A 25,178-nucleotide genomic window follows, 5' to 3' on the forward strand; every position below is an offset into this window, starting at 1 on the left:
ACTGTTATTGAGGCACCAGGGTGGCTCAGTCGGTTAGGCTTCCTGCTTCAGCTCAGGTCATGATCTCGAGGTTGGTGTGTTCGAGTCCCGCATCGGGCTCTGTGCTGATAGCTCAGAACCTGGAGCCTGCTTTGGATTCTGTGTCTTCCTCTCTCTCTGCCCCTCCCTGGCTCACGTGTTCTCTCTCTCTCTCTCTCTCTCCCTCTCAAAAATAAATAAACATTAAAACAAAAACTGTTCTTAACTTTTTGCAGATATAGCTTTAAGATATGTGTATATTGGGGCGCCTGGGTGGCTCGGTCGGTTAAGCGTCCGACTTCGGCTCAGGTCATGATCTCGCGGTCCGTGAGTTCGAGCCCCGCATCGGGCTCTGTGCTGACAGCTCAGAGCCTGGAGCCTGTTTCAGATTCTGTGTCTCCCTCTCTCTGACCCTCCCCCGTTCATGCTCTGTCTCTCTCTGTCTCAAAAATAAATAAACGTTAAAAAAAAAAAATTAAAAAAAAAAAAAGATGTGTATATTGATGAAGTATGGTATCTGGAATTGCTTTAAAATAACACAGGAGGGGCAAGGTGAGGGTGGGGTCTAGATGAAACAAGATTGGCTACTACTTGACAACTGTTGGTGCTAGATGATGGGGAGGGTTCATTGTATTATTTGTCTATTTGCCTCTGTTTGAAGAGGATTAAAGAATCATATTTAAAACAGGAAGTGCATTTATCCAAGATTGTATGCACAATAAAGATGCTCAGATGTAAAGAAATACAGGATATTCCATGCTGCAGTGTTGGACGAATACACCGTGTTGGTTTAACAAATAAATTAATGTATATGTCTCCCCTTGTTGGTCCTCCACAGTGAGGTTTCGACAATGTACACACAAATGATATCTTTCCACTTCAAATTACAATTATTATCATTCATAATGTTGTAGGTTAAATTCCTTGAAAAAAAAAAAAAAACCAGACTCTGATAGGGAGTTTGTGGGCAAGAGGGGGTGAAGTGTGCTTTTGTGATCATTTCTCGTGGGGGAGTGCAGTAAAGAGGAATGGGCAGAGTAAAGAGTTGACCTGTGATCCAGTTGCCAAACAGATGTCATCTGATCCAGCACCCCTACCCCCAACACCTAGGGAGCTCAGGAGATAGGAGGGCCCTTCAAATATACACAGCCTGGAGCACTGGGGCCAGGTCTTTACACTTGACATCACCCTCCTCCTTCCCTTGCCCCAACAAACTTGAACTAAGCCTTCAAGGCTGATCTCAAATGTTTCTGTGTCTGTGAACTTTTCTTAAAACACCCACCCCCAGGTTGCTGTCCAGTTTTCCCAGCACCATTTGTTAAAGACACATTCTTTCTCCCATTGGATATTCTTTCCTGCTTTGTTGAAGATTAATTGACCATGTAAGTGTAGGTTCATCTCTGGGTTTTCCATTCTGTTCCATTGATCTATGTGTCTATTTTTGTGCCAGTTCCATACTGTTTTGATCACTACAGCTTTGTAATATAACTTGAAGTCCAGAATTCTGATGCCTCCAGCTTTGTTTTTTCTTTTTCAAGGTTGCTTTGGCTGTTTGGGGCCTTTTGTGATTCTGTACAAATTTTAGGATTGCTTGTTCTAGCTCTGTGAAAAATGCTGTTGGTATTTTGATAGGGACTGCATCAAATGTGTAGATTGCTTTGGGTGGCATGGACATTTTAATTAGTTTCTTTTATACCATACATAAAAATAAATTCAAAATTGATTAAAGACATAAATGTGAGACCTGAAACCATGAAAATGCTAGGAAAGAATACAGGCAGGAACCTCTTTGACATTGGTCATAGCAATTCTTTCTAGATAGGTCTCCTGAGGCATGGGAAACAAAGTCAAAAATAAACTATTAGGGCTATATCAAAATAAAAAGCTTCTGCACAGTGAAGGAAACAATCAACAAATCTAAAAGGCAATCTACACAATGGGAGAAGGTACTTGCAAATGACATATCTGATAAGGGATTAGTATCCAAAGTATTTAAAGAACTTAAAAACTCAACACCCTAAAAATGAATAATCCAATTAAAAAAATGGACAGAAGATGTGGATAGACATTTTTTCAAAGAAGACATACAAATGGCCAACAGACAACATGCAAAGATACCCAACATCAGTTATACAGGGAAATGCAAATCAAAACTACAATGAGGGGCGCCTGGGTGGCTTAGTCGGTTAGGCATCCAACTCTGGATTTCGGCTCAGGTCATGATCTTATGGTTGGTGAGATCAAGCCCCATGTGGGCTCTGCACTAAGAGTGTGGAGCCTGCTTGGAATTGTCTCTCTCCCTCTCTCTCTGCCCCTCCTCTGTTCCTACTCTCTCTCTCTCAAAAACAAACAAACCAACAAATCTACAATGAGATATGGCCCCGCACCCTTCAGAATGACGAAAATCAACAACATGAGAAACAACAAGGTGTTGGCAAGGATGTGGAGACATGGGAACCCTCTTGCACTGTTGGTGGTGGATGCAAACTGGTGCAGCCACTGTGGACAACAGTATGGAGGATCCTCAAAAATTTTTAAATAGAATTACCCTGTGATCCAGCAATTGCACTGATAGGTATCTACCCAGAGAATACAAAAATACTAACTCAAAGGAATACATGCACCCCAATGTTTATAACAGCATTATTTGCAATAGCAAAATTACAGAAACAACCCAAGTGTACATCAATTGATGAAGGGACAAAGAAGATGTGGTGTAGGGGCACCTGTGTGGCTCAGCTGACTGAGTGTCGGACTTTGGGTCAGGTCATGATCTAGTGGTTCATGGGTTTGAGCCCAACACCGGGCCTGCTTCTGTCAGTGCACAGTGCACTAGAGATCCTCTGTCCCCACCTCACTCTGCCCCTCCACTACTTACTTGCTCTCTCTCAAAAATAAATGAGCATTAAAAAAAAAAGATGCGGTATATATGTACAATGGGACATTACTCAGCCGTAAAAAAGAATGCATTTTGCCATTTGCAACAACATGGAGGGAACTAGAGAGTATTATGCTAAGTGAAATAAGTCAGAAAAAAAAATACCACATGATTTCACTCATGTGTAGAATGTCAGAAGCAAAACAAATGAGCAAAAGGAAAAGTGAGAGAGAAGCAAACCAAGAAACAGACTCTTAACTATAGAGAACAAGCTGATGGTTACCAGAGGGGAGATTAGTGGGGGGATGGGTTAAACAGATGATGGGGATTAGGGAGTACACTGGGTGATGAGCACTGGGTGACGTATAGAACTGTCGAATCACTATACTGTACTCCTGAAACTAATATTACACTGTTTGTTAACCAACTGGAATTTAAATAAAAATTCAAAAAACTCCATCCCCAGTCAGGTCAAATTTCTTCCTCCACTCTCCTTCCTCTATGAACACACAGGGGAATAGAAAGAGCTCCCATTTATAACACTTTTTAACATCTAAACACCATGTTGAGCTCTCTACATGTGCAATTGTTTCAGTTAACTCACAACATAGCTATGCAGTAGGTACTATTATTCTACCCATTTACAGATGAAGAAATTGAGGCTCAGAGAGATTAGCAATTTGCCCAACTAAAGTCATTGAGCTACTAACTGGCAGGGCTGGGATTTCACCCTGGGTAAGGGAGCCCCTCTTCACCTAGCATTCACTAGTGCTTACTTATCACGACCACGTAGTCATTTAATTACTATTATGCTGTACTGTCCCCAAACTATTGCTTTTCTCTTTGTGCTCCAAACCCTGAGCACAGGACCCAGCCTAGAGTCAGCATTTAATAAATGTTTACTGAATGAATGGATAGCCATCACATCAGCCTTTCTAGTAAATTTCATTTTAGAAATGGATCAAATCCAGATGCAATTTATAGGCACAAGGATGACAAATGTCTTTCATGGTAGCAAGGAACCAAGCCCACTAGAAGGGTTAAGCTTGGCTATACCTACATGGCAGAAAAAGTGATTGGGTAGAGGAAGTGTGCATAGCAGGCCACAGATAAATCGCTAAGTAGTTAAAAAGGAAAAACTGTACCTAAGTACGTATACATAAGCTTTGTGTTTATGTGTGGATATGCATGTGCATGCAGGCATTTTGGCATCTCTTACTTTGAGAATTGTTGCAAAAAAGGAAAAACACCATTTCACATTCATTCTATGCTGAATAATGGAAGCAAACCACAGATGGATCATGAATTCAGATTAAATGAAATTAAAACAACTTCATGAGTCAGAAAGTATTCAAAATAGTTGCTCACAAGTGGAGATGAGAGGGGCACCTGGCTGGCTCAGTTGATAGAGGATCTGACTCCTGATCTTGGGGTCATGAGTTTGAATCCCGTGTTGCGTATAGACGTTACCTTAAAAAAAAATGTAAAAAAAACAACAACAACAACAACACCACCACAGTAGAGATGAAAACCTATAATGAAAGGTGGAGGAATTGCAAATAAGTTTCCATTATACAGAAAAACAACTCTTCACCATTTCCATTAAAGTATCAGAATCTGAAAAAATATATTTAGACAATCAATATGGGGTATAAGCAAAAGGGATTTTGAAGTGATGGTATTGAGGCTCAAGTTTTTATGTCATTCACTAGCAATATGACCTCAATTTTCCTTGCCTGTAAAGTGGGGATGATGATCTCCAACTTAGTATCATTATAGCAGTTTAGTAAGACAAAATATTACTTCCTTTTTCCACTTCCTATTCCTGAGGGAGCCATTGTTCCCTCCTCTTAACTTCTATAGACATTAACATTTTGCCAGTCTTGTTTCACAGATCTCCCCCACATTTTTTTCCCCTGGAGTATTTAAAAGCAAATCCCAGACATTATGTTAGTTCATTTTAAATATTTCAGTTGCAAAAATTTCTGTTATTTTTTTTTTTTACCAAAAAAATCCCCAATGTGGTCTCCTGGCAAAAAATATAAAGAATCTTTTTGTGGGGCGCCTGTGTGGCTTAGTCAGTCGAGCGTCCGACTTCGGCTCAGGTTATGATCTCGCGGTTTGTGAGTTTGAGCCCTGCAGCGGGCTCTGTGCTGACAGCTCGGAGCCTGGAGTCTGCTTTGGATTCTGTGTCTCACTGTCTCCCTGCCCCTCCCCCACTCACACTGTGTCTCTCTCTCTCTCTCTCTCTCCTTCAAAAATAAATAAACATTTAAGAATCTTTTTGCACATGTTTTTCAGTTTGGTTAACCTGGTAAGGTTAACCCAAATAGGCTCCCTGGATAACTCTCCATTTCTCTGCTTTGTATTAGCTCTTTGGATATTCTAATTATGCCCAAACCCTGTTCTACTTCAGTATTAGATGCAAATCATACTTGCAGGATCTTAGCTTTTTAAATGAATAGTAGTAATACCAGGTTGAATCTCTTTCTGGTTTTGAAGGACTGATCCACAGATTTGGGCAGTCCTAATTTATTTTCATGACTGTCTTCAATGCTTGCTTCAAGGATGTTCCATGGAAAGTTTTTCAATTACTGCTCTGTACTCTTTGGAGATGCCTCAGGGCCCTGTACTTTTGTTTGTATGGGTTTAGCCTTCTCCTGCATATTCTCTTAGTCTGGTCACATTAAAAAAATTGATTCATAGTACACTTCAGGCTGGATTTCTTATTGCCAAGTCCCCTGGGCTCTTCATGGCTTTCTACTCTTTGTAATTTACTGAGGGAGATTTGTGCACTTTATTGAGTGCCTACTATGCTCCAGCCCAGCAGATGCTAATATCCTAGACATTTTTCATTTATGTGGCCCTTCAAATAAATGAAGTGCATATAAATGATAAGGTATCATATAAAAATTAGTAGTAATATTACCATAAGTATATAACACAACACGAATAACAAATTTAGCACAAATAACAAACCAGTGAGACTACATCAAACTAAAAAGCTTCTGCACAGCAAAGAAACATCAACAAAGTGAAAACAAAACCTCCAGAGTAGGAAAAAAATATTTGCAAACTGTATATATGATAAGGGGTTAATAGCCAAAATACGTAAAGAACTCCTACAACTCAATAGCAAAACCCACAAATAAGCCAATTAAAAAATGGGCAGAGGACCTGAGTAGACATTTCCCCAAAGAAGACATATGAAAGGCCAACAGGTATATGAAAAGATGCTCAACATCACCACCAGTCATTTGGGAAAGGCAGACTAAAACCACAGTGAGATATTTCTTCACACCTGTCAGAATGGCCATCATCAAAAACGCAAGAGATAAATGCTGGCATGGACGTGGAGAGAAGGGAACCCTTGTGCACTGTTGGTGGGATTGTAAATGGGCACAGCCACAATGGAAAACAGTAGGGAGGATCCTCAAAAAACTAAAAACAGAACTACCATATGACCCAGTAATTTCACTTCTGGGAATATGTCCAAGGAAAACAAAAACACTAATTCAAAAAGATATCTGCACCCCCATGTTCATAGCAGCATTACTCACAATAGCCAAGACATGGAAACAACCTAAGAGTCCCATTGATGGATGAATGGATAAAGAAGTTGTGGTATAGGGGATGCCTGGCTGGCTCAGTCAGTGGAGTGTGTGACTCATGATCTCAGGGCCAAGAGTTCAAGCCCCATGTTGGGTGTAAACCCTATTTAAAAAAAAAAAAACAAAACAGTTGCGGTATATATGCCACATATGGAATGCTTTTCAGCCATAAAAGAGAATGAGGAAATCTTACCATTTGGGAAAACATGGCTGGACCTTGAAGGCATCATGGTAAGTGAAATAAATTGGACAGAGAAAGACACATACTATCTGGTCTCACTTATATGTGAAATCTAAAATGAAATAAAACTCATAGAAAAAGAGCAGATTTGTGGCTAACAGAGGCAGAGGGTGGAGTGAGGGGGACTTGGAGGAAGGTGGCCAAAAGGTAAAAACTTCTAGTTTTAAGACAACTAAGTAACCGGGGATGTAGTGTACAACACGATGACTAGTTACCACTGCTGCATGTACATAGGAAAGATGTTAAAAGAGTAAATCCTAGGGCGTCTGGATGGCTCAGTCGGTTGAGCATCTGACTTCGGCTCAGGTCATGATCTCACAGCTTGTGAGTCCAAGCCTGGTGTTGGGCTCTGTGCTGACAGCTCAGAGCCTGGAGCCTGCTTCAAATTCTGTGTCCCCATCTCTCTCTGTCCCTCCCCCGCTCACGCTGTGTCTTTCTCTCTCTCAAAAATAACTAAACGTTAAAAAAAAAAAAAAGTAAATCCTGAGAGTTCTCATCACAAGACATTTTTTTTCCCCTTTTTCCTTTTCCTTTTATTGCTTTTGTATGAGACGATGAATAACTGAACCTATTGTGGTAATAATTTCACAATATGTGTAAATCAAACCATCATGCTGCACACCTTAAACTTATAGACTGACATATGTAAATTATTTCTCAGTAAAACAAAAAAGACATTACTATAGGCTTACCCTCTAAGATCTCTTAGCCCACATTGGCAATACACAACACAGGAAGAGCCTTGGTGGAGAGTTAAGAGACATGAGTTATAATTCCAGATCATTCCATTACATTGGTTCAAGAAAAATTTATAAAAATTTATTGAGAGTCTTGTGGGTGCCAGGCACCCAGCAGAGCGTTAGGTTTAATCTGAAGGGTGCCTAGGTGGCTCAGTTGGTTATGTTTGACTCTTGATTTTGGTTCAGGTCATGATCCCACAGGGTTGTGGGATTGAGCCCCACAAGGGGTCTACACTGAGCGTAGAGCCTTCTTTTTTTTTTTTTTTTTTTTAAATTTTTTTTTTTTTAATGTTTATTTATTTTTGAGACAGAGAGAGACAGAGCATGAATGGGGGAGGGGCAGAGAGAGAGGGAGACACAGAATCGGAAGCAGGCTCCAGGCTCTGAGCCATCAGCCCAGAGCCTGACGCGGGGCTCGAACCCACGAACCGTGAGATCGTGACCTGAGCTGAAGTCAGACGCTCAACCGACTGAGCCACCCAGGCGCCCCGAGCCTTCTTAAGACTCTCTCTCTCCCTCTTTCTTTCTTCCTCTCCCTCTGCCCCTCCCCCCCCCACTTGTGCGCTCTCTCTCTCTCTCTCTCTCTAAAATAAAAAAAAAAAAGAATGTGAGGATAGCCCTTGCCTCAAGAACGGAGACCATATCTTTATCTTCGTAAACTTTCTCTCAGATGTGACATGGTCTATGGAACCTATCTTATAAAGGCTTGTCTGAGCCCATAGATCAAGACTGAGTTCCAAATCTTTTATTTTATGGGGTACCTGGCTGGCTCAATCAGTGGAGCATGCAACTCTTGATCTCGGGTTTGTGAGTTCGAGCTCCACGTTGGGTGTAGAGATTCCTTAAAAAAAATAAAAATCTTAAAAAAATTGTTTTTTTTCTATTTTTAAAGGCTTTCACTACATTACACCAGTCATTCCATTTCCTATATTTTCTCCTACTTCCCAAACAACCTTTTATACCTGGGGATGACGCCAGAAATTTGGATCATCAAAAGGAAAAAATTCAACAGGAGTTTGCATTAGTCAGGATAGACTCTGTTACACTATGGTAGTAACTCCCAAATTTTATTTAAAAAAAAAAATTTTTTTTAACGTTTATTTATTTTTGAGACAGAGAGAGACAGAGCATGAACGGGGGAGGGGCAGAGAGAGAGGGAGACACAGAATCGGAAACAGGCTCCAGGCTCTGAGCCATCAGCCCAGAGCCCGACACGGGGCTCGAACTCATGGACCGCGAGACCGTGACCTGAGCCGAAGTCGGACGCCCAACCGACTGAGCCACCCAGGCGCCCCGTAACTCCCAAATTTTAATGACTCAGTCAGCAAAAGTTGTTCTTTTTGCTTATGCTTTGTGTCCTTCCTAAGTCAGCTGTAGCTTTGCTGTACGTTGTCTTCACTCTGGAATCAAGGCAGATGGATTAGCCTTGAATGTTCCTGGTCATCAGCACGGCAGGAAAGGAAAACACAGTGAAGCACACTGACTCTTAAAGCTTCTATCTGAAAGTGGTTCATATAGCCCCTCACACATTTCACGTGGCTAACGCAAGTTACATAATCAAGCGTGTTGTCAAAGGAGTGAGGGAAGTACAATCCATCCTGGATCTACCCCTGAGAGGCACAGTAGATGTTTGGGAACAACAAAATGGTCTACAGTTGCTCTCTTTATCCTTTTGTTGTTGTTGCAAAACAAACAGATTTTCAGCTACCTGCCCCCTCATGCAGTAAAAACTATTTGGTCTGTGTGTCTATAGAAAAAAATGAAGAGAATTCTTTGGGACGTTGTGTATGGGTTCCAGCCCCTATTGTGTCACTAACGAGGTTTGAAAGGTTTCCTGAAGTAGTACTTGGATATAAATACACCCTCTTGCAATGCCTGGCACTCAAAAGGCTACAATTCTCATATCTATGTGAATTGATGGTTTTGAGGGTCTTTGAAGATGAGCTTAAGAACCAGGCAGTTCTGGGTTCAAATTCTGCTACCACCTTCACTACTGTCTTCTTCTTCAAAACGGGGATGACCGGGGCACCTCGCTGGCTCAGTAGGCAGAGCATGTGACTCTTGATCTTGGGGTTGTGAGTTTGAGCCCCACATTGGCTGTAGAGATTACTTAAAAAAAATCTTACCCACAGGGGAGCCTGGGTGGCTCAGTCAGTTGAGCGTCTGACTTTGGCTCAGGTCAAGATCTCTCAGTTCATGAGTTCGAGCTCTGCATCGGGCTCTGTGTAGATAGTTTAGAGCCTGGAGCCTGCTTTGGATTCTGTCTCTCCTTCTCTCTCTGCCCCTCCCCTGCTCACACTCTGTCTCTCTGTCTCTCAAAAATAAATAAGCATTGAAAAAATTTAAAAAATCTTACCCACAAATAAATATTAAAAAATTTAAAAAAATCTTACCGACAAATATATGGTCAATTAATCTTCGACAAAGCAGGAAAGAATATCCAATGGAAAAAAGATAGTCTCTTCAACAAATGGTATTGGGAAAACTGGAGAGCAACATGCAGAAGAATGAAATGAGGCCATTTTCTTATACCATGGACAAAAATAAATTCAAAATGGATGAATGACCCAAATGCGAGACAGGAAACCATCAAAATCCTAGAGGAGAACACAGGCAGCAACCTCTTTGACATTGGCCATAGCAACTTCTTACTAGACATGTCTCTAGAGGTAAGGGAAACAAAAGCAAAAATGAACTATTGGGACTCCATCCAGATAAAAAGCTTCTGCACAGAGAAGGAAGCAATCAACAAAACTAAGAGGCAACCAATGAAATGGGAGAAGATATTTGCAAATGGCGTATCTGATAAAGGGTTAGTATCCAAAATCTATAAAGAACTTATCAGACTCGACATCCAGAACACAAATAATCCAGTAAAGAAATGGGCAGAAGACATGAATAGACATTTTTCCAACAGACGCATGAAGAGGTGCTCAATATCACTCACCATCAGAGAAATACAAATCAAAACTATGAAGAGATAACACTTCCTGTCAGAATGACTAAAATTAACAGGGAACAACAGATGTGGATGAGGATGTAGAGAAAGCGGAACCCTCTTACACTGTTGGTGGGAATGCAAACGTGCAGCCGCTGTGGAAAACAGTATGGAGGTTCCTCAAAAAGTTAAAAATAAAACGACCCTACAATCCAACAATTGCACTAGTAAGTATTTCTCCAAAGGATGCAAAAATACTGATTCAAAGAGACATATGCACATTGATGTTTATAGCAGCACTATCAACAATAGCCAAGTTATAGAAAGAGCCCAAATGTCCACTGACTGATGAATAAAGAGGGGATGTATATATGAAATATTACTCTGCGATCAAAAAGAATGAAATCTTGCCATTTGCAACGACATGGATGGCGCTACAGTGTATTATGCTAAGCAAAATAAGTCAGAGAAAGACAAATACATATGAATTTAAGAAACAAAACAGATGAACATGGGGAAGGGAAAAAAAAAGAGAGGGAGGAAAACCGTAAGAGAGACTCTTAACAATAGAGAGTAAACTGAGGATTGCTGGAGGGGAGACGGGCAGGGGGTGGGTCAAATGGGTGATTGATATTAAGGAGGGCACTTGTGATGAGCACTGAGTGTTATATGTAAGCGATGAATCACTAAATTGTACTCCTGAAACCAGTATTACACTGTGTGTTAACTAACGAGAATTTAAATAAAAACTAAAAAAAAAAAAAAGAAAAGAAAAGAAAAGAAAATCTTTAGAAAAACAAATAAATAAAACAGGGACACCTCCCTCTTGGTTTTGCTCTAAGGATTAGATTAAAAAGTATAAAAGGCTATCATGTTCCCAGTCGCACAAGGAACACAATAAATATTAGCCACTCTCCCACCATGCTGGAGGTTCTTGATTGTTCTTATTTAGCGCATTAGGCATGGAGTAGGTCAATACTTCACAACTTGAAATCAAATAATTGTTTCTTTTTTTTAAGTTTATTTTTCAGAGACAGCACAAGCAGGGGAGGGCAGTGAGAGGGGGACAGAGGACCCACGCTGAAAGCAGAGAGCCGATGTGGGGCTTGAACCCGTGAACCCGTGAAATCATGACCTGAGCTGAAGTTGGACGTCCAACCAACCGAGCCACCCAGGTGCCCCCTCAAATAATTTTAGTAGTTTCTTAACTACCTTGTTTGTATCCAGAGTTTCGGCCTCCTTTGAGCTGCAAACCTTGGCTGCCTTTTCCTGCTAACTACGTTTTTCATTCAATCGTTCCAAAAGATACAGCTAACTATCTGGAAGAGAGGAGGTTTCCTCTAATCCCACTATTTGAACATCCCCTGACTCACTCTTCCTAGTGCTGCCTAAATTTCTTCTACACCGTTGCTTACACATAATAAGGTAAATACTTCACTTAATCTACGTATCTGTTAATGTTTGCTCAGCTGTCTCCATGCCCTTTTGTCTTTCATTATGCTTTTAATTAGCCTGGTTGATTATGAGTGGAGGCAAGCCAAAGTTTGAGCCAGGTGGTTACAAGGAAGACGGAAGGGGGTACCACCTCAGGATGGGGGCTGTGGAGTGGGGAAGGCGGATGGCATGAGTGCCCTAGTGCAAATGGCATTGGTAGAACTTAGAAGAAATTTAGGCTACTGTCTTCTACTGGGGAAAAATATTCTAAGTTATTCCTTTCTTATGCTGTACTGATATAATCTGAAGTTAACATCAAGCTTCTAGAGGGCAGGAAATCAGTTTATGGATGGTTTACGTAGTCTGATATGGTATAGCTTCATGAGTTAGTTATTCCCATTAGTCACTAGTGTTTAATTACCACCTACATGACTGTAATTTCCATGGCTTCTACTTTTCTCTTACTTATCCAACCTCTGACTTTACACAAGCTGTCCTCCTCTACTCCAGATTTTCTTTCTCTACTCCAGCCTTGCTTCTGTCTTTACATGGCAAACTCCTATTCATTTAGTCAGACTTAGCCTTGACCTTACCATTCAGGGTACCTCTTTTTTTGGTGCCCCATCCCCATCCAATCTGACTCAGTTAAGCCTTGTTTCTTCTCAGTTTCCGTGGCACAAGTACAAATCTCTACCAAATAGCATTGTGGTTGTTTACATGTCTGCTTCTCCAGAAGCTTAGGAGCACATTGAAGATAGAGAATTTACGAATTCCCTTTTGATCCGCTAGTATTTAGTCCAATGCAAGGTATAGGGTGGGAACTCAATAAATGATTACTGAATGCCAGTTAAGTGTGCAGAGTGACCAACATCCAACTCCCAAGAGTTGTTTTTAAATAGCATTAGTGGTGCCAAGAGCTTCCCAGTGGCCTTTGTATACAGGCTTTGTTGTTGTTCATCTAATACATGAAATATAAAATATTATATAAAAATATCCAGGCAATCTGGAAGGATCCTCCAGGACTGGGAATAATAGGATGGACTCTCTCGTGTTTTTCTCTCTCCCTCTTGTAGGTCTTGGCTCATTTAAAATTCATTTCTCATTTTCTGCTTTCCTCTTACACTAAATAAAGAGGGAGAAAAGGATCAGGTAAAGCCTCATTTGTCTAAGTGGCTGTGGGTCACGTGAAGTGTTGAACACCCTGCTGTTGATGTACTGCCAGTGCCGCTGAATCAAGGTTTTTGTAGGGCAATTGCAGCCCAGCTCAGGGCTGTGTTTCTTTCAGGGAATTTATAATCCACATGAGGCTAGGAAAAGATTGCAAATAACACAAAGCAATAAAACCTCTATCTCATTGCTTTGAGCAATCTATTTCTCTTAAGGATCTGTCCCCTGAGTCGATCCCTTTGAGGGCTCTCCTGTTCCCCACACTCTGTCCCAGCCTACTCCACTTCCCAAGACTGCGTGAACTACTCTTTTCTGTACTGACACTCAACCTTGTACATAACAATCTTTGGCGGCCTTTATTTTATAGCAGCCAGTGCGTGATCTCTTGCTACGTAGCCGTGATTATTGTTTCCATTTAGTAGGCAAGAAAATAGAGATTAAGTGAAACTAAATAGCTTGATATAGGCACACAGGAAGTAAGCTATGGAACATGATTGAACCCAGGTCTGCCTTCCCAGCCCGAGCTTTAAGCTTTTCCTCCCCACTCCTACCAGGTCCCAGAATCCCTCCCCGGCCATTACATCCTTCTGGGGGTAGGTGAGGGGGGTGCTTCTCCATCTTTGACATTCTGGGACTTGTGCTTCTTTCCTTATCAAAGGCTGCTGATCCCCAAGGCCCCAACCCCATTCTGGCAGCTGTCCAGACACAAGTCTTTCTATTCCTTTACCCCATCATTTGGCTGACCCAACTCAAGTGGTTCAGAGAGACTTCTGGTTTGGGACTTTGATGACCTTGATCCTAGTCTAAAGTTGAAACCTGGTGACTCTTTGCCATAGTTTTTTTTTTTTTTTCCTCTGATAAATAGGGATAATCTCAGCTTTTCCCATATTCTTAATTGCATGACCCAGACTATTCTTCAGAACTGTTCTGCCTAAAGCCCCTCAGATGATGGTGAGTTTTGAGACCTGGAGGACTGGGAAGAAGATGAATTTTAGCTGTGTTATCAAGGATTCACCCAGTGGTCCAAAAAAGAACTAGAGTCTTCCATTTCCCTTAGCAACTTGGTAGAAGAGAGATCTTCTACTCTCTCTCAAGCAAGCTGGCAAGGGTAGCCCCTTCTTAGGATACTATTTCCCTTATCATAGTGTACTGTGATTAATCTATTTGCTTTCCACTATACTGTGAGTTCTTAAAGTAGAGAGATTGTATCATATTTTTCCTACTCAGTCTATTTGACTGGTCCAAGTCATCACCTTGAACCAGGATAGTGGAGCCTCTGGCTTCCAATGTTGTCCTCTCCCCATCTACTCTTAGCACAGTAGCTAGAGTAGTCTTTTGAAAGCATGAACTGTATAGCGTTCCTCTCTTCAAAGCCCTGTGGCGGTTTTATTTTAGTCAAGATGCTCACAATGGCCTACAAGACCCAACTCTGCCCTTATCTCCCCATTCTTGTCTCAGTAGCTCACCCGCTCCAGTTGTCCTGGATTCTACCATTTCCAGGAATGCTGTCGCCTCAGGGCCTTTCCACTAGCCATTCCTTCTGCCTGGGACACTCCCAGACAATGGCGTGGCTCACTCCCTTACCTCTTTCAAGCTTCTCGTTAAAGTCACCTTATGAATTGGGCTCTCTCTAATGGCTGTTTAAAACCATCCTCTAAAACCAGAATTGGGATATTATGAATCTACCTTCATTTCCCTTCTACTAAACCCTCTTGCTACCTGTATTACTTTGCTCCACGAGTCTAGATGTTTTGAGAAGTCTTCCCTCTCCTCCTCTAAATATATTTTCTTTTTTTTCCCCTCCCTTTTGCCCCAATATAGGCCTAAGGCCACTTGCCTAGATTAACACCTGCATTTCCATGATGAAAGAGGTAAGGTATAATGAAACGGAGAAACAGGAGATGAAGCTGAGGGGAAGCTAGAAAGGGAGTTAGACTCTGAAGACATTAGGTTTGAACCCTGGCTGTTTTTTCTCCCCAGCTGGTGATTCTCTTCTGAGCTGCAGTTTCACCAGCAGCAAAAACGAGCACAGGAGTTCTTTCCGACAGACTTGCGAAAGCATTGCATGAGAGGACACGCAAAAGTAACTGGTATGTGGTCCCCACTAGCTGGGTAGTCCACTAGGTCGGAACTTTGTTGAGCGTGTTCTCCACTCAAGCCCCGGCACCTAACACATGGTTTGGCTTAAGTATTTGGTGAACAAATAAACATCTTATTGATAAATAAACTGTTGCTTAAAAAAAAAAAAAAAATCCCAAGCCCCACCATCCTCCAGTTTTCTTTGTACCTTACTCTGGTCTATTTTCCCCTATAGCACTGAATACCTTTTATTTTTTATTTATTTATTTTTTCAACGTTTTTTATTTATTTTTGGGACAGAGAGAGACAGAGCATGAACGGGGGAGGGGCAGAGAGAGAGGGAGACACAGAATCGGAAACAGGCTCCAGGCTCCGAGCCATCAGCCCAGAGCCTGACGCGGGGCTCGAACTCACGGACCGCGAGATCGTGACCTGGCTGAAGTCGGACGCTTAACCGACTGCGCCACCCAGGCGCCCCCTGAATACCTTTTAATACACCAAATAATTTTTTGTTAGGTTAATCGCCTTCCTCCCCATAACAGAGGAAAGCTCCAAAAGGGAAAGATATGTGTCCTCCTATGTGGCTGATACATCCCAAGCACTAAAATCGTGTCTGACAACATTAGCAGTAATTAGCAAATATTTGTTAGATAAATGCATGAATGAATCTTTTTATTTTCAGACTCTCGCTAGAGTCTTAAATAGAAAAGGAACATCGGAGTACTTTGAATCCCCATTGCCTAGAAATGCTCGGCAAATGGCAGGTGTTCCGTGTTTGCTGAGGGAATTGGGTCCTCAGCTCTTTAACTACTTGAGGTCTTTATCTGATCCCTACCGGACCATGTCAGAAAGATTCCCAGGGCCAATTCACTCAAACCTCTCCTATTTCCTTCATCCGATTAAGCTAGTATTCATCTAACAAATGTCCGAGTATCCAAATACTGAGCACCTACCGTGAGTTCAAAAGCATGTTGGGTGCTTGCTTTTATGTATGTGACTAACCCAATGAAGCAACAGCAAATTAGAGGTCTGAATGTAATTAAGTGTGAAATTACAGGGCAGATTAGCAGTGCTAATAGTTTAGAGAAAGAATCAGTGAAGATTGACGTAGAGGTAAATTCCAAAGTTCACAAGTCGTCCAAACTGCCCTTCTGTAGGCTCCACCTGTTGATAGCAAGGACCATAAGCTGAACAACTAACTTTAGAATCAAGAAGGGCCTTTAGAATGCCAGCTGCTTTAAGAAGGAAACTAAGGCTAGGGCAGGGTATGGCCTCGGCAGAGATGGGCCTAGAGCCCGGGACTTGGGAGGTTCTAAAAGGAAGGGTGAGCCGAAGGTCCAAGGTGCCCTTGTTTGGGGCCCGTAGAATTCGCGGTGTGCGAAGTTGGAAAAGGGGTCTGGTTTCCCCGTAGAGGCCGAGGGGCCTGTCGCTACGGTGAGGTGGCTGGGAAGGGGTGGGGGGCAAGGTCACGAGGCGTCAACCCTCCGGACACGGGGTCTGGCAAATCTGTGAGCAGGGTCCAAGGCCGCAGGTCCCTGCTGTCCACAGCCCTCTCCCAAACTTCCTAGTCTCCACTTTGATGCGTGGACACCCCACATTCCTCGGAGCTGCCGGCCGCTCCAAAACACCCGCCGCGCCGAGGCAGAGCCCCCCTAGTCGAGGGGCACTACTTGTCCCAGCGGAGGGATCCCGCGCGCGGTGAAGTGGCCGTGACCGCGGAGGGGAGGGGACGCCGCTGACGCCGTGCCGGTGGCGCAGCGACGTCGCGAGAGGCGGAGGCGACGGCGGGGGCGGGAGGGGAGCGGGTCGGGAAGTAGTTCCGGGTGCGCGGCCCCGGATGTTGGCTGCTCCCGCTGCCGCCGCCGCTCTCGGCGCTGCTCGGGGCCTCGGCCGCTCGCACCAGGCGCCGTTGGGATCTTTCCCGGGGGCGGAGACGCACGCAGCGGCCGGGGGCTCGGCCGGGCCGTCCCGGCCTGCGCAGCCTTGAGGTGAGTGCCAGCCGCCAGGGCGGCGGGGCCGGGGCGGCGGGCGAGGAGGCGGGGCTGGGGCATCTCCCGGGACGGAGGCAGGGGCTGCCCTCCGCGAGACGCCCTCTCCCTTCTCTCGGCCGCGGCCGCGCTGCGGCGTGGGTGGCGGGCGGGGCAGGGGGCCCGGGCCCGGGCTGGGGCTTGGCGGGTGGCGAGGGCTGGGTCCCTCCCTCCCCCGCGGCGCTTCTCCTCAGCTGCTGCTGCCCCTCAGCCGGGAAGCGGCAGCTCCGCGCCTCCGGCCCCTCCCCCAGGCGGGGCCCGGGGGAGCCAGACGGGGTTCCCGGGGGCGCCGAGTCCGAGGACAGCGGCCGTCTCTTCCTCTCCGCGACCTGCCCCCTGGCCTGGGCTGGCCCCCTACCTCGGCATGGCAGCTTCTTCCCTTCAAGCTTGGGGTGCTTTTCGGCCGGCGGGTCGGGCAATATGTCGCGTCTCAGGGGTGCCCTTCTGGGTGAGGCCCGCGCGAGGGGCCTCCGTTCCCACCCATCCTGACGGCGTGTCCTCTGCCGGCATTGGGGCAGGGGCCGCCGTTCCATGCGGACGTGTTGCTGCCCTGTGTGTGTTGCATCCTGCCCACGTGGTAGGGTGTCTCCCCCCTCCCCCCTCCATTTTTTGCAGCTGGTGAGGAGGGAGGTTTACGCGGTGGTTTTTCCTCTCTGATTTCCTCCCGTGGCGTGGAAGGTGTTAGGGTCAGTTTGCTTTACTGAGGCCGACTGTTGGTTGGCTGGGAGAAAGCAAGAGTTGTACTCTCGGAAATTGAGAGCAGTAGGGGACATGACAGGGCTTAGTTTTCAGAGACGTCTTTCCTCCTCTCCATTTAGCTGTTCTTGTTCTTTTCTCTGTTGCTCCGTCTAAAAGAGTGGGCTCTAGCTGCTGATGCATTGAGGTGTATAGTTTTCACTTCTCCGTTCTACTTTGTGTGTGTGTGTGTGTGTGTGTGCGTGTGCGTGTGTGCGCGCGCGTGTTTGGCTGGCAAAGATGTCCCTTTTCTGTGTTGTGCAGTTCAGTTGGATTCCTGAATGAGCTGCGTTGGGCTGGCCAGGGAGTCAGAGGTTGGTGGGCATCTTGGCTTTTCCTGACATTCACTTTATTTTTTCCTTCTATTTTGCTTCCCACTGGAACGAGTGCATGTCATGAAAGTATTCCATCCATTGCTCTTTACTTGCAAGGGGGTACTAGATAGTTTTCACTGAGTCACATATTTCGTGGGAGCTCTTTTATTTCACTTTTCTTTTCGTTCTGTTGAGTACCTTTGAGCTGCTTTGTATTTTGAAACTGGTTTTGAAACATGTGTTTTGGGTAGTTTTTTTTTAATGTCTCTTCCAGGTTAAAGGTTTCCATCTTCCTGTGTTTTGCTCTTGTGTGACCACAGATTGCTCCCGGTAGCTAAAATAGCAGTGAGAGAAGCCTTTTATTCCTCCTAGACCATAGCAAATGTTTGTAGAAAAGCAGTAACTCCCTTCATATTTCTGTTTTGGTGGCATATATAGATGTGATTGACTTTTTTAGTTTTTTTTTTTTTTTTTTTTTTTTTTATGTACACCTGAGGATTTGTTTTTTCTTTTTGTGTCTCTCGGAGTTGAGGTGAATCTTGTTCTTGATTTTTTTGTGATACCGGGGACTTTGTCATGCTTTCATTAGGTAGTTTTTGGATGGAGTCAGGACATGTTTATTTTGGCTCTCTTTGGTTCATTAGTTTGGGTGAAATAAAATCTTAATATTTTGAAGTCACTTTTCAGATTCCAAGATGGCTGGCACTGTCACTTTTTCTTGATTTGTTCTTTTGCATTGTGTGTTCTCTTTGAATATATTTTCCTTTTATGTGGTACAACTGTTAGTGTATTCTCCTGTGCAAAATAAAAATAAATACAGATTCTATCTGCTTTCATCATGCTAAGTTTGGGTGGGGCAGTGGAAAATAGAGACTTTTTCTGATGCATTCTGAAACAGTTTTTTAGTAAGTCAGTCAGCATTTGTGTATTTCGGCAAAATACTGTGCCGTGTGCGAAGTAGTCTGTGTGAAGAGACTCAAGGAATAAAATATGTGGTCTCTACAAATGCTTCAACTTCTTTGGGGAAACAGCATGTAAGACGTCATTCATAATTATCAAGCATCATCAAACGCCTGGTTGGAATAGCAGTGCAACCAACGTTCAAGGTATAAGTGAGATTTGCAAAAGATAGGAATTTTCAAAGGGAAGAAGATGTATTCCAGGAGGGTGAAGGAGGGGTGTTTACAAAGGTGGAGAAGTGACAGTGTTTATAAAAGATACTAAGCCTGTTGGCCTGCACAGAGAATCTGTGTTGGTGAGCAGTGACAGATGAGTTCAGGATTGGTGAGTAGGTGTTTGTGGAGAATCTGTCAAGGATGGAAGGTTTAGTTTGATGAGGTGCCATATTGGGTTCTAACGACTAGGACTGAGATCATGCATATGGTTCCCGATGAAGGTTTTTGTATTATCTGAATGTTCTGGAGCGAGGAGACTGACTAGAATGCTCTTTGAGAATTTTAGGAATAAGATTAGGTTCTGACATAATGATTATGGGAATAAACTAATAGCCAACGTTTATTGTTTCCTGTTTCCCAGGCACTGTTCTAAGCTTATTAATTGTATTTAATTCAAAATCTTCATAATAAGGTCTTACTATTCCTATGAAGAGACCAAGCTACAGAGAGGTTAAGTAACTTGCTCCAAATCCCATAGAGTAAGCTGCAGAGCCAGGATTTGAACCCAGGCAGTCTCATTTTTGAGCTTTTATATTTGGTTATTACACTGTCCTAAGAAGCATAGGATATATAAGAAGATGTATATGTGAGTAAAAATTAATTTCAACTTAATAATGATTGTGGGCAAAGGGAGGAATGCAAATAAAACATTAAAAGACAAAAAGCCTAGGGTCCTGGGAGGATGACTGATAATAGGGAAATCAGGGAAGTATCACTGTGAAGGAAAATGAGCTAAGATTGGTTATGGGCAACGCTAGATTGTGTACAATAAATTTTTCAGTAGCAGGCTAGTTTCCTGCCAGTCCTGATGGCCTTCTCTCTTCGCTCGTTTGACTCTGGAAATGGGGGCTAGTTTAAGCAGAACAGTTAGAAAAACAGAGACTGTTCAGAAGAAAAAAATGTACCCCATGTTGCAAAGCCACTTAGAAATAGCATAGGAATTATTTTGGTTGAGCCATACCACTGCTTTCCAACCTTAGTGAAGACAATGAAGAATTGAGTAGAGTAGTACATTGCTATAGGATTAACAGATGAAAATGTAGATTGTTCACTGACCAGGGCTACAGATGGAAGTAAAAAACAGGTGAGCAGATGAGTGATGGGAAGTTGGTAGTATGCTGGTGAAGTAACTTTGAAGTTTGGAATTTTGGGTGTCGTTTTATATAGGCTAACAGGTAAAACATTCTGAGAAGAATCAGGAAATACCTTACTGCTACAGAAGCCAAGAAGAGGAGAGGTAGTATGGTTCACGGTATCAAAGGTAGTCTGGAAGTTTAGAATCAATGATCATGATGAAAACACTATTGAAGTAGGACCAGGAAGTAACCTTAGAATTTCGAAAGGAAGGATAAGAATAGATGTCAGATTTTTTTTCCACAGAAGGATTTGTAGAGATCTTATGGTCTGGGGTGGTAATTTTAAGTGTTTTCTCCTAATGCTTCTGCCAGTCTCATTCTTGTCCACATGTCAGAGCTACTCAAATATCAGAAAACTCAAGTTTTTGTTTTTAACGTTTATTTATTATTGGGAGACAGAACATGAGCATGGGAGGGGCAGAGAGAGGAGGAGACACAGAATTTGAAGCAGGCTCCAGGCTCCTACCTGTTAGCACAGAGCCTGACGCAAGGCTCGAATTCACAAACCATCATATCATGACCTGAGCCAAAGTTGGATGCTTAACCGACTGAGCCACCCAGGTACCCCGGATGTTTTTTCTTTAAAAAAGAAACATGTTCTAAAGCCAGTGACTTTATACTTTAATGGTTCTCGCAAACTTTTTTCTTAATTCTTTAAAATTTTATTGAGGTATAATTCACATACTGTACAGTTCACTGGTTTAGACAGCTTAACAGTTTTTAGTATATTCATCAAGTTGTTTATCCATCACATCACCACAATCATCTTTAGTCATTTCATCATCCCCAAAAAGGAAGTCTGTACCCTGTTCTGGACATTTCATATAAATGGAATCATACAGCATATGGTCTTTTGTGTCTGGCTTCTTTCACTTAGCATAATGTTTCAAGGGTTACCCATCTTGTAGTTTGTATCACTATTTCATTCTCTTTTATTGCTGAATAATATGCTACCTTTTATTCATTTATCTATTGAATTTTTGAGTTTCTTATACTTTTAAAAACCCTTCCATTTCTTCATCTTCATCCTCACCCTGCCAATTTTACCCCTTTTACTTCATTTTTTATTTTTTAAAAAATTTCTTAAAGCTCTTTTATTTTTCTTTTCTTTTCTTCTCTTTCTTCTTCTTCTTTTTTTTTTTTTTTTTTTTTTTTTAAGAGAGCACTCACCCTAGCTGGGGGAGGAGCAGAGGGGGAGACAGAGAGAGAGAGAGAGAGAGAGAGAGAGAGAGAGAGAGAGAGAGAATATATCCCAAGCAGGCTCCATGCTCAGCACGGAGTCCACTGCAGGGCTTGATCTCATGACCTTGAGATCATGACCAGAGCCAGAGTGAAGTCTTATGTGTAACTGACTGAGCCACCCAGATGCCCTCCACCCCTCTTTTAGAGTGTAACCTCTGCTATGCATTCTGCTAGGCCTTAGGGATATAAAAATGAGTAAGACACGGCCCTCGAACATTCATGTAGTGTTAATGGTTTACGTATACCATACAGCATTCCCAGTCCTATAATGTAGGCAAAGCATTTTTTGAGATGAGCGATTTGAAGTTCAGATTAGTTTATTTACCCAAGATTGTAAATTTAAATCAGTAATGGAGCTATTGGATCTTCTTAGTCCATTGGATCTTCTTGTTCATTGCTTCCTATTAGTCTGTGCTGCTGTTCTAACTTAAAGGATTCTTTTTTTTTTTTTTTTCTTAATGTTTTTATTTATTTTTGAGACAGAGAGAGACAGAGCATGAGCAGGGAAGGGGCAGAGACAGAGGGAGACACAGAATCAGAAGCAGGCTCCAGGCTCTGAGCCATCAGCACAGAGCCTGATGCGGGGCTCGAACTCACAGACTGTGAGATCATGACCTGAGCCGAAGTCAGACGCTCAACCGACTGAGCCACCCAGGCGCCCCTTAAAGGATTCTTATATGAATTTCTGGATAATTAGAGGGGCTGGGAAATCCCCTTAGTGAATGAGTAATTTTTTATTATTTATCTATTTATTTATTTATTTATTTATTTTTAATAAAAAAAATTTTTTTTTAATGTTTATTTATTTTTGAGACAGAGACAGAGCATGAACAGGGGAGGGACAGAGAGAGAGGGAGACACAGAATCTGAAACAGGCTCCAGGCTCTGAGCTGTCAGCACAGAGCCCGACGCGGGGCTCGAACTCATGGACTGTGAGATCATGACCTGAGCCGAAGTCGGATGTTTAACCGACCAAGCCACCCAGGCGCCCCATGAGTAATTTAAAAAAAAAAAAATTTTTTTTTTAAATGTTTATTTATTTTTGAGACAGAGAGAGACAGAACATGAGCGCAGGAGGGGTAGAGAGGGAGAGGGAGACACAGTTCAAAGCAAGCTCCAGGCTCTGAGTCAGCACAGAGCCCGACACGGGGCTCGAACTCACGAGCTGTGAGATCATGACCTGAGCTGAAGTCGAATGCGTAACCGACTGAGCCACCCAGGCGCCCCAGTGAATCAGTGATTTTTAATGTTTAATCTTCAGGACTTAAAATGAACACTTGTGTGTGTGTGTGTGTGTGTGTGTGTGTGTGTGTGTATAGTTGTTGTTTTTTTTAACCAGATTCTGTCACTTGTTTGTGATTTAGATAAGTCATCTCATATTTCTGCCTTTTCTTTCAGAACATCAGTGGGTGTGATGATGATGATAGTGGTAGTGATAATAGTAATAGCTAACATTTTCTGAAGTCTTACTGTGGGTCTGAAAGTGTTCTAAGTACTTTACATTTATTATTTATATAATTCTCATAACAACTCTGAAAGATTTTATTTTTATCAATTTTGTAGGCACAGAGAGGAAACGGGCACAGAGAGATTAAGTAGTTTGCCTAAGGTTGTGTAGGTAGGGATGGAAAGAGGCAGGATTTGAACGCCTGCAGTCTATTTTCAGAACTCCATGGCTGTTAATCACTACATTGTACTGCTTACTGCGTTATAGGAGTTAACGGAGGGTAATATTTCAAGTAAGGGGGCATGACGAGAATATGAAGATTGGATTTTGAGTATGTTGGGGAAACAAACAGCAAAATTAAAGTTGACATTGTGTCCACATTAAAAAAAATGTGAACCTAATACTGTAGTGCACAGGGATACATGTTTATGCTGCTTTTTGTTTGTCCTTGCTAATAGCCTCTCAGCTCAGAAATTGCATTATTTTCATGGTCTTCACTGTTGTCTTTGTTAGTCACTTAACCTTTAGTAACTTAACCACGTTGTTACTGTTCAGAAACCTTGGCTTAAGACAGCAGAAACTCACTTTTACCTTCCTTAGCTTTCCTATAACTGAATTTTTGTTTTCCATTTTCAGCAGTTAATGTTTCAGTCCTAGATAGAGGTACACTACCCTCTTTCACTCCAAAACTCAGAAAACACCACAGTGGCATTTTATAACAACTGTCAAAAAATTTGACCATCTTAATTGGTGTAATTGGATTTTAGTGCACAAATCACAAGAACCAAAGCACAGTGTTTTGGTTAAAGAGATTGACTTATACTGAAATTGGAAAAGGCATCTGCTATACAGGATTTTGGATTTAATATAATTTGTTATAACCAGATCAGCAAAGCATTATTACTATGGGCCATCTGTTGGGATATGGAAATAGCTTTGTTATGTGGAGCCAGATGTTGTATTTATATTTATAACAATGGCATTCTACTTATTTTAAGTAACCTTTTGTAGTTAGGTACCTTTGGCTGCTATTCTGCTTGACATATCAACTGATTACCTGAGAATGTGATGTCTTTCAAAATGGTTATCACTTTTCTATAGAATTGAAACAAAGTAACTGAAACAGAAAGCAAATGAGATTCATATATGGTGTCAAACTTTAGTACTGTAACAAGATAAAATATAGGATAAATAAGAATATAATTAGAACCATATTCAATAAGAACTCTTACTTTGACACATTTAATAAACCTAGTTTTAATAATTAACTAAACCACTCTGGTTGCTTTAAGAATTTTTACCATAAATCTGAAGTGATTTCGTTTTAGCCTAATCAGACCTACGTTGACGCTGCCCTGTCTGACTTCCTTCCCATCATCAATGGGTGAAGTAGTTTGTAATGGACTCACGCTTATGGAATGCAATAAGAGGCACTATTGTCGAAACATAATCTTAGAGAACTCTCTTCTGAGTTGAAATGCTAACAGTTTGGGGGTGGGGAAAGTCCTTGTGTGGGAGTTTTTAGAGAGAGTCTCTACAAACTTTGCATGTTGGCTGTCTTAGTCTGTTTGGACGGCTATAACAAAATACCACAGACTACGTAGTTTATAAGTAACAGAAGTTAATTGCTTGTCATTCTGGAGGCTGGTAAGTCTAAGATGAAGGCACACCAGCATGGTTGCCTTCTGGTAAAGGCCCCCTTTGTAGCTGGCACCTTAACATGGTGAAAGGTGCAAGGGATCCCTCTGGAGCCTCTTTAGTAAGACACTAATCCTATGCATGAAAGTTCTACTCTCATGACCTAAGCACCTCCCAAAGACCCGCTTCCTACTACCATCGTTTTTGGGGGTTAGGATTTCAACATGTGATGAATTTTAGGGAGGACACATTCAAACTGTAGCATAGCATTGGCTATTTTTTCATAATCTTCCTATGTAGAGATGGTCCTGAAGAGTTAGGTCACATATGGGAGAGACACTGTAGAGTTGATTATTCC

General features: G+C 42.5%; 1 protein-coding gene and 1 long non-coding RNA gene across 4 annotated transcripts in view; one reads left to right on the forward strand and one right to left on the reverse strand.

Annotated features, from left to right (window-relative positions):
* The window catches only part of LOC144617260 (uncharacterized), a 48,022-nt gene extending 30,248 nt beyond the window's left edge, over positions 1–17,774 (reverse strand). For both annotated transcript variants that reach the window (XR_013557622.2, XR_013557623.2), the window contains exons 1-2: positions 17,492–17,774; positions 4,265–4,366 (exon numbers count right to left, since the gene is read on the reverse strand). This is a non-coding gene — a long non-coding RNA (uncharacterized LOC144617260). The remainder of the gene's footprint in view (positions 1–4,264; positions 4,367–17,491) is intronic.
* Positions 16,911–25,178, forward strand: part of FOXJ3 (forkhead box J3) — a 147,312-nt gene continuing 139,044 nt past the window's right edge. Inside the window, exon 1 of one of the 2 annotated variants that reach the window (XM_060626158.2) lies at positions 16,911–17,094. The gene's annotated coding sequence lies outside the window, so the exon portion shown is untranslated. Of the gene's footprint in view, positions 17,095–18,680; positions 19,289–25,178 lie in introns of those variants that run through there. The other variant, XM_060626159.3, reaches the window with a different exon arrangement.

Source organism: Panthera onca, chromosome C1 (assembly GCF_046562875.1).
Source record: "Panthera onca isolate mPanOnc1 chromosome C1, mPanOnc1 haplotype 2, whole genome shotgun sequence".
NCBI lineage: Eukaryota > Metazoa > Chordata > Mammalia > Carnivora > Felidae > Panthera > Panthera onca.